The sequence below is a fragment of the Tenrec ecaudatus genome, chromosome 4 (assembly GCF_050624435.1).
Source record: "Tenrec ecaudatus isolate mTenEca1 chromosome 4, mTenEca1.hap1, whole genome shotgun sequence".
Lineage (NCBI taxonomy): Eukaryota > Metazoa > Chordata > Mammalia > Afrosoricida > Tenrecidae > Tenrec > Tenrec ecaudatus.
The window spans coordinates 47145932-47156549 of NC_134533.1; the positions used below are offsets into that span (position 1 = coordinate 47145932).

Sequence of the window (10618 nt, forward strand, 5' to 3'; positions counted from 1 at the left end):
TGTCAAACATATGAGCTAGTATTGGACTTATGGGCTTGGCCTGGACTGGGTTGGGATGCTTTCTTAATGTACAATTACTCTTTATATAAAACTCTGTCTTATACACATATATGTGCTTATGAATTTGTTTCTCTAGTCTACCCAGATTGACACACTAGTCTATGCAAAGCAATTGAAAAGACAACTACCTGACCAACTGCCTGTTACTTGTACACTTTCTAGAAAAAGGTGACTCAACAAAATGCGGAATATAATTTAAAATCTTATTAATATCTCATGCAAGCTAAATATTGCTAAAGATAATTTAAAAATATGGAGCATTACATAGCTAATCAGCCATCAGAAATTAAAGGCAAATTCAATTGTGAGTTTGCCTGGAAATGTTTCCTTCTGTTATGCATAAGGTCATTCTGCGTCAAAGTCAACTTAAAGGCACCTACCAGCAATAAAGTGAAAATTCTTATAAGTGGTAATGTCTATCAATTGCTTTAGCACATTTAAATTAAATTTTTATAAAGAAAATGTCAATGATAAAAACTTACAAATTTTGAATGTTAAAATACATTAATATATACTAAGTATTTAATAAGGAAACATTTTTAAAGGAAAATCCATTGCCAACATATACACACACACAGAAGAAATAGTTTGTTAACATAAACACTAATTGTGCATATCATAATTTAGAGTTAAAAGACCAACAGAATTTAAGTGTTTGAAACAAAAACATAAACACATAAATTTATATGTGCATATAAAAATATCAGGCACAGAAAAATATAGTAGGGATAAAATATATAGCTTCTCATAATATAATAAAAATCACAACTTATATGGAAATAACTCATTTTCAATCCCTATGTTTAAAGATAAATTAAACTAAAATCTTCAAAATAACAATATATTTCCTTGCCAAACAGCTAATATTTCTGGTTAGCAAGGCTACGATGATACGATCCAATTTACTTTTTGCCTTCACTAGTGTGAGTCTTACTGCTGTGAGAAGGACGCTTTACTGGGATCCGAAAACCAGTTTGCCAGAGTTTGTTTGGTGGCTGGTGATAGGAGACAAGGAACTCACTGACATGGAGTCAATGCGAGGTCACAGTGAACCTACAGGGCACGGTAGCACTGTCACTTTCTGGGTTTGAGACTATAACTCTTCATGAGAGTAGAAAGTTCGGGTTATCTCCCTAGTTGCGGCCAGTGGTTTCAAACTGCTGACCTTTCAGATCACAGCCCGTTTACCCACTACCACACCAGGGCTTCTTCTCATAGACAAGAACACAAGTGAACAAAGTCCAAGCACTACAACCTCTACTAGATAATGGGAATGACAATATGGGGAAGCAAGAATTTCTCCCAGGAATTCGGGGCTTGTTTTGCCTTCTTTTCCCATAGGAGGTACTGAAAAGGATCCTGTTTATATCAAATGTGTTATCTGTTATTTCATCTCTTACAGTGAATTTAAATAGGTGTATTTATTTATAGTATACATATATATATATATATACATGCAAACACACACAATACTAAAAACTAGTAAAGATCTGCCTACCTATCTGTACTATGTATTTACACTGCATATAATTTCCAGAAATATTAATTACTCTTTTTTTCTACCATGCATACTTAAAATAATTGTAAAAATAGTGTTTTCATATAAAGGAAATAGAAGAGACTTTGAAGTCAAGGAGACCATGTAACTACTTCTCAGACCATTATTTCATATCAGGTCATTATGGTTCCCACATCCTCATTTACAAAACAAGATAATAATATCTTCACAAGAATGAGCTGAAGTTAAATGGTATAGAGTACCTTGTAGATTGTTTTTCTCATTTACTGTTCCTTTTCTTTCTCTGTATATCATGATTCTGTTCATCAGTCCAGTTGTAAGGACTTTTTAGCATTCTGCCTATAGTATAAGAAAAGTATCATGGTTTTATGAGTTTAATATAATTTTATACTTTTTTGTGTTGGCCTGCTATGTTCTATATCTTGTTAAGGAGTAAATATTTAGAGAGGAAGATAATTTTTTACCATATCAAATATATCTCTTGTCTACTGAGACCTTATGAACAGGAAAATCATTATTAAAAATAGGTGTAGAAGTTTTCCAACCTTTACATATATTCTAAACATTTAGAGGAAACTACAGCTTTATTAGTGATCTATTTTGTTATTAGAACCTTCATCTTCTATGACAAAATAACGATGTATAAATTAACAAGGGCACATGAGGGAGTGGGGAGAGGGGAGGGAGGGGAAAAAAAAAAGAGGACCTGATGCAAAGGGCTTAAGTGGAGAGCAAATGCTTTGAGAATGATTGGGGCAGGGAATATATGGATGTGCTTTATACAATTGATGTATGTATATGTATGGATTTTGATAAGAGTTGTATGAGTCCCTAATAAAATGTAAAAAAAGAAAAGAGGAGAAAAAAAATGATTAGGGCAAAGAATGTACAGATGTGCTTTATACAATTGAGGTATGTATATGTATGGACTGTGATAAGATTGTATGAGCCCCTAATAAATTGTTAAAAAAAAAAGAACCTTCATCTTCATTTTTCCCCAAGAAAGTTGTTTGATGGCTTATGACTATATCAAAAATTACATATGTCCATATGATTGATGTAATTTTTAAGGATATGATTCCTTCCATAGAGAAACAATGAAGATTGATCTCAAAAACTTCATCTGTACTAGTATTTTTATTCCTGAAATCAAGGAGAGCTGAATCTGAAGTTTGGAAACAGCCATGCTATAAAGCAAGGTGCTTTTACTGTGAAAACTCATTCTTCAGATTTAACATTTTCCTCTAGGCCAGTGGTTCTCAACTTTTCTAATGCTGCAGCCCTTTAGTACAGTTCCTCTTATTGTAGAGACCCCCCCCAACCGTAAAATTATTTTTGTTGCTACTTCATAATTGTAATTTTGCTAGTGCTATGAATCGGGCAACCCCTATGAAAGGGTCATTCGACGCCCCCCCAAAGGCGTCGTGGCCCACAGGCTGAGAACCACTGCTCTAGACCATCCTCTCCATCTATGTACAGAAGAACAAAGCAATCCCCAGTCCAGCACTATCCTCACAACTGTTATTACGTTTGAACCCATTTCTGCAGCCGCTGTCATCAATACACAACCCCAGCGGTCTTCTTTTTCACGGAACCGCTATGTTACCACACACGATGTCTTTTTCCAGAGACTGGTGCTTCCTGATTTCACACACAAAGTAAAGGGCACATTCCTGGTGTGGTTGCATCTAAGGGGTGTCTTGTACTTCTTCCAAGACAGAATTGTTCATTCCTTTGATAGTCAGTGGTACAATCTGTATTTTCCACTAGGACTCTCTTTAAAATGAATTATTTTAGTCTTCCTTATTCATTGCCTCACTCTATGTACATATGAAGTGGTTGAAAATACCATATCTTGGGTCAGGCCATGGTACTTGTCAGACTTAGTTCTCAACATTCTCGCTGCACTTCCATCCTTTAAAGAGGTCTTTTGCAGCAGATTTGTCCAGTGTGATGTGTTTTTGCTTTATTTCTTGACTTCTGCTTCCATTGTTGCTGATTATGGATCCAAATGAAATGAAGTCCTTAACAGCTTTGTTCTTTACTCTGTATATCATGATTGTTAGACCAGTTGTAAAGCTTTTTGTCTTCTTTACATTGAATTGCAATCCACACTGGTAACTGCAACCTTTGATCTTCCTTAGTGAGTGTCTCAAGTCCTCTGGTTTCAGCTAGCAAGGGACTGCCATCTGCAGGGGGCAGATTGGTAATGAGCCTTTCTCCAGCGCTGAGGTTTCATTTTTCACATAGCCTAGCTTCTTGAATTATTTTCTCAGCTTACAGATTGATTAAGTATGGTGAAAAACACAACCCTGACAAACACCTTTGCAGATATTGAACACTTAGTCTTATTTAAATGACTGCTTCTTAGGCTCTGTAAAAGTTCTTCATGAACACAGCTAAGGGTTCTGAAATTACCATTACAGTGTTATCTATAATTTTAAACAATCTATACAGGGAAATGTCTTTGCATACTCAATTGAACACAAGTAAAATCTTTCTAGTGTTCTCTGCTTTTAACTAAGATCCAGTTTATGTCAGTACTGATATCCCATGAGCCATGTATTTTTGGAAGCTCCCTGTCAATGCAACTAAAGATCAAAACCTCTTTTAAATATATTCAACACATTTTACTTGCATGTGCCATAAGTGATATTGTTCATTGATGTCTGCATTCTGTTGGGTAACTTTATTTTTAATGGGCACAAATATGAATCTCCTATAGTTAGCTGGCCAGGTTAATTGGACTTTCAGGTTTCTTATTACAGATAAATGAACACCTCTAACATTGCGTATTAGTCGGGGTAGACTAGAGAAACAAATTCATAGATACTCATCTGTGTATTAGAAAGAGTTTTATAGACAACAGAAAATGCATATTGAGAAAATACCATAGCGCAGCCCAAATCAAGTTCATAAGTACAATATTAGGCGATATGTCTGATACCAATCTAAACCTTCCTCTTCAGACGCCAAATGCAGGAAGATCACAGGCCAGTGGGTGGAAAGATTTGTGGATCCAGTGGTGGTAGAAGCATCACAGCACTGGTGTGCTTCTCCATGTGGCTCCTCCAGCTCCAGGGCTTTAGTGTAACCCTATGTGTCTTGTCATCAGAAATACCAGACAGAAAGTCTGTGTGTCCTGCCTTAAGAAAGCTATTTATCTCCTTAGAGGCTCCAAATGAGTCCATCAAGTAGCGACCTGATTGACAGGCTAAACTCCACACCTTCACCTTTGACAGTCTCAAGTTGGCACCAGATTATGTAACTATCACTTTCTGCATATGCTTAAATTGATATTCCATCAATTCTTTGGTCCTTGTTTTTCTCTGACTAACCGCTATGCCAAAGATGAGGAAATTGAAACTGAAGAGCATTTTCTTGGAGCAGAGGCCAGCAATTGTTGCTTATGCTCTTCACGTGGATGGCTGTATAATTTCCATTCAGTGGAGAGGCTGTCAAAAGTCTATTTTCCTCCAATGAGAAACCAGGTCCTCTAGTTCAATTACAGCGCCAAACAACTTGATCTCTATATGATTTCTGTTTCTCAATTATCACGTCTTAGAATTCTTGCAGAACTCTTTGTAGGAATAATACTTTTTAAAAAACATTTGCTTATCACTTAGGTTGTCTTCAAATCATTTTCAAAGTCTATTATTTTATGGATTTTATAATAAATCAGTGTAAAGGGGAGCCTAATCAGTAACTACTTGGGGGGAAAGGTACATGAGAATAGAAAGGTGAAATAAACTATCAAGGTTTACAGAGGCTATAATTGTAGCGCTCAGGCAATAACGAAGGTCTGACAATATAAAATTATACACCAGAAAAACTGCAAACTCTTAAAATGCATTTAGATAATTGAGCTGAAGAAGATGGTGCATTAGCCCTGGGAACCTGAACATTCACGGTTGATTCAGCAGGTGGAAGCTGTCAAGATGTTTGACACTAGCCATTATGAAGCTCTCTTACTGCTAGCAATCCCTGGGCTCTGCTTTTCTGTAGACCAAGGACACTCAGGCAAAGGACTCATTTAGAATAGGGAAGGAAACTCCAGAGCTTTGTGTTGATAGGCTATGTGAAGAAGTTTAATTGGGAAGTATGAGCTAATCGCCACTTTAGCTATCTGAGCAGTTAAGCCTATTTCACAGTGTTAATGAAGGTTTAACACTGCTCCTCCTTTGTTAGGTATCTTTCTGGCTCTACCTTTATAGCTCTTTTTACCACAGTAGAGAGGCTTGGAAGTTGCTTGATGAGACCCCTACCTGGTCAGGTAAAAGTGCTTCCCAGTGAGTTTGCTGACTGTGTAAGTTTGCTTCCATGGTCTACTGTTCAGATCAATAGTCAGAAAGGTCGTCCTAGGAGTTCTTCCCAGGCCGGGCAGTGAGGCAAAGCTCCAAAGTGCTGGAAACGGATGCTGTGCGATATCACTGATATGAAAAGACTCATTAATACTGTTTTCTTTAGTTAGGACAATTGGTACCAATTTATCTTAAAGACACATACATAATTATTAATTGGCTAACGAAGATCACATGACCAGGACTGTACATATAGAAGAGTTTTTTAATTACCCAACCCTGCAATGTTTTGCACTTTCTAAGGAAAGTTTGGTCTTACTGAGTCAATGTTTAGAAACGTGTTGGTGTCAAGGCAGCTGAGCAGAGGATTGCTAATCAAGAGCGCCTAGTTGAATATAAGAGAGCAAATTGAAAGCCTAATCCAGATTGTTATGTGAGCTAGCGACGCAGTGTCTATAACTCTTTTCCCTTCCTGTTTGAAGTACTGGAGCAGCAGTCTGAAAAGGATGATGGATATAAATTCAGGGAAATCCAGGTCCTAGGAGTTGAGTTAGAAACCCACAGGACAACCTGAAATCTCTGGTCAGTTTTGCTGCCTCTGTCAAAGGTGTGAAGTATGATGTCCTACACAAGCTGGGACCCTTGTCTCAGAACTAACTCACCTAACTGGCTGAAGCCCCGGGGGAGCTGAGGAAGGAACATGAGCTCTTACAGGCGACTTTGGGCACCCTTGCTCAAAGTTAATGAGCAGGACTCTGCAGATCATCAACAACACAGTAGATGGCTACAAAAAAAGAATAGTGAATCTCGCTTCCAAATGTCTCATGAATCTCTACTCTGACCCTAAACAGAAATAAGAAAAAAATGAATTGTAAGGAATGTGGTCTAATTATCCTCATTTTCACACTACAAACCTCACAAAACTGTATAAACCCAAGACTGAGCATGTCTCCTGTAGGTCAGGTCCTCAGTATAGGAAATGAATCAATGTATTCAGTAATTGAGTTGTCTTTTCATACTGCTGCTTCCACAATTATTTTTTTTTTGTTTACCACAAAATTCTAATTATTCCCCTGGATGTCTGTTGTTGTTCTATGCTTAACATGAACCCGAGGTATCAATAATTCACTCCGTATTCACATAGGGGGCGCGGGGCTTTCACTTTCCTTGTCTGTTTCCCAGAAGGAGCTTGTTCTCACTGTTCTTTTGTGTACGATTCAGAACCTAGAGCAAGGATTACCTTTCTGTTTTAGTGGTCCATCCTTAGTCTTAGGCAAGCCTTCAATGGGTTTAGAAGGTGGAATATTTTCAGTGTCCCTGCCCTTCTGATGGGTCAGCCATTGTGTTAGTTGAGGTAGACTAGAGAAAGAGATCCACAGACACTCATATAAGTATAAGAAAGACCTTTGGACCAATTGAATATTGAGAACACATCTCAACCTTGTTCAGATCAAGTCCATAAGTCTGATACTAGCCCACATATCCCATGTCAATCTATAAAGTCCTCTTCAGACTCATGAAGCACATGCAATGAGGCCAATGCCAGAAGATCACAAGCCAGTGGGTGGAAAGTCTTGCGGATCCAGTGGTGGTGTAAGCATTTCAGCACTGGCAGTGGTCTCCATGAGGCTCTTTCAACTTCAGGGTTCTAGCGTAGCTCCATATGTCTTCTCAACAGGAATGTCTCCAATTGAGTTAAGTGTGTGTCCTGCCTCCCATGAGCTAGTTATCTCCTTAGTGTCTCCTAATGAGGTCATCAAACTGCGACCTGCTTGACAGGCTAAACTCCACCCCAGCACGCTTAAGTTTCAAATTGACAACAGATTATAAAACTACCAAGGCCATATTCTCGCTTGCATTTTAAAGGTGTCTGGCTCGTGAGGGAACTTTCTGTCTCTCACACAATACCACCAACCATCTGCTGCTTCTCAGTTCAGGTTCTCCGGCACCTCTGCTATGGACAAATGGTTTTTGCTTGTGTCTTAGTTGCTATGAATCTATAATTTGAAACTAGGATCAGGCGTGTTTCTTGCACTTCCCCTACTCACAGAAGGTTTATACTCCTCAGGTTCCCTTGAGACCGGAGTATTGCCTGTGCCCTAAGAACAATTTGCTCACAGCTCCGTTCATGGTTCAGGACGTTTGCTGTTTCTGAAAAGGGTCTTGTTAGATGGTGAGACTTTGTGCACATATGTCCCTTGAGGGAGGTCACTCAGGGATCCTGTCTCATCTCCAGCTTTCCCATGAGCATTCAGAGGCCAGTAGACTAGAACTGGTGCACGAGAACCGTCTTTATTTGTACAGAGGGTTCCGAGTCTTTAGTGCTATCCACATTTGAATGGTGGATATCTTTTGTAATTATGGGCATTTTCCCTTACCTCCTTGGATCAACCAGCAAATCTTTCTTTCATCACCTGCTAAAGATAACATGGCTCAGATTCCCCCTTCACCTCAGAGCCACTGCTTTCCTTTGCATTTCAATTCACCTACTTTCCTTGGGAAAAGCTTGTCCTCTGCCACATTAAAGAAAAATTAGAATTGTAGGAGATTATCTTGCCTGTTACTATCGTTAGTGTGAACAAATGCTTTTTATTATCTGACAGAGGCAGAATTTTGGGGAAATATTTTTGAAATTAAAGTTTTTGAAATATAAATATTTTTGAAATATAAAGATTTTGTTTATTAAAGCTCTTGAAGGAAATAGCACTACATTCAAAATTTTTGATCAAGTTGCGATCTCTTATAATCTGCACTATTAGAATTACTGTATTATTTATGTGAATTTGTTTAAATTTTCTTTAATTATTCATAATATCTTAATTTTGCTATTTTAGTAGTTTCACCATAAAATCTCTAGCCTTATTCAGACTTAGTTTATTTAATTTTTTTTCAATCTGTCATTATTACATTTGGACATTTAAGAGTCATAGCCATTAGCAATATCACTATTTTGTAAAAATCTCTTCCAATTTTTGTGAAACATGCATGTTACAACCTGTCTTGGGTCTTGTCTCCAAGACTTTACTATGCGCTCACCAGAAGGGGAGCTCTGCAATCAGGGATCCTGGACCTTGAGGTTTGAATGTTCTGACACCTATAGAACAATTTTAAGTTGCTGAACTGAATTCCAAGCTCTGTTTCTTCTAGAACGGGCTAATGATGTTGCACTTGATGTCATTTGCTACATTACAAGAATATTTCATTCCTTACGCTTTGAGATCCACTCTATTTTTTGAAAAACATGGTATAAAAAAGTAATATTTCTGTATAATGACGATATATTTATCAGAACATACCCAATATGAATTCTAACAGAGATTAACAAGCCTATGTACTGAGTTCACTTGAATGACAGTTGGAGAGCTTGTAACCATGATAACTACGGAGACAGCGACAATTGTCGAATCAGCACAATCCACGTGGGGTCCAAGGCTACACTGGGCTCCTTAACACAACTATCGGTATCTGGGATTTTAATAAAGAAACATACACTCCCACGTAATCACATTTTTAAGGCGCTACTCTTGTCAGAAGTAAACTTGCAGAGGGGATATTAAGGGAAATGTTGATGGGAACGCAGAAGGTTCAGTAAGGACCCAAGTTAGTCGTAAGAAGTCTTTTTTTTTAATCAGGGGAGAGCGCGAACGCAGTCCCCCACTACCACAAATTATGCAGTCGAGTTTCCCACATTTGGGGAAATTGCAGGGGTCAGCACATCCGGAGTGCAATGGATAAGCCTCGCCCTGGGAAAACCACCTTCGTGATCATGGTATCTCCCCTGCCAGGTAAGTATGTAAGAAGTCATTTGTAATGGTAGATTTTTAAGTATCAAATATAAATCCCTAAAAGAGGTGGGCAGTTCCTCAACTATCCATAAACCCTAGGTTTTCAGCAGAGTACTCGATCTATCTTCACATCTGCTAAACAAGGGTCACCATGTCACTAGGTCCCCAGAGTGAAATGATCTGAAAACCTTCGGTGGTATGCTGGAGAAAGAACCAATACACAAACCACCTGACAGCACTGAAAATGAAAACGCAGGGATTATTTCATTTTAAGAACTATTTAAACACAGAAATCAAGGTAATATGTATCCTTTGAGTTCCTCTTGGGCTAAAGGATTTTTCCGTGGCTCCCCCACTGTAGCACTGGTGCTCTTCCGGCCTGGATGACTGCCATGGATTCCTTCCCCATCCCTCCTGTCACGGTCCTCCTGCTGAGTCAACAGGACTCAGCCTGCTCCCCCATTCCTCTGGCTTTCTGTGGGTTCTTCCGGGCGCTCCTGTCTCCACTGACCGGCTCCAGGCTTCTCAGTTCTCTTACTGTTCTGTCTGCGCTCACCTCACTCTGAGGCTTCTGCCTCCACTTCCCCTGATTCTCAGGACCTGCTCTTCTGAGCCAAGGTCTCCTCTGCAGTGTCCACCTCCCCTGATGCTCAGGGCCTGCTCTTCTGCGCCACGGTCTCCTCTGCAGTGTCCACCTCCCCTGATTCTCAGGGCCTGCTCTTCTGTGCCACGGTCTCCTCTGCAGTGTCCACCTCCCCTGATTCTCAGGGCCTGCTCTTCTGCGCCATGGTCTCCTCTGCAGTGTCCACCTCCCCTGATTCTCAGGGCCTGCTCTTCTGCACCACGGTCTCCTCTGTAGTGTTCTCTGCGCTCCTGTCTCCTTTCAAACGACACACGCTTTTCGGTTCCTTGTTAAGTGAATCTGTGCTTTCCAGTCGTTTCCCCCATGTTTC

General features: G+C 39.2%; 1 non-coding gene across 1 annotated transcript; it reads right to left on the reverse strand.

Moving 5' to 3' along the window:
- Positions 1 to 9509: 9509 nt before the first annotated feature.
- Positions 9510 to 9673, reverse strand: LOC142447459 (U1 spliceosomal RNA). Its single transcript, XR_012784159.1, has one exon. It is a non-coding gene; the product is annotated as a U1 spliceosomal RNA (small nuclear RNA).
- Between the last annotated feature and the right edge of the window lie 945 nt (positions 9674 to 10618).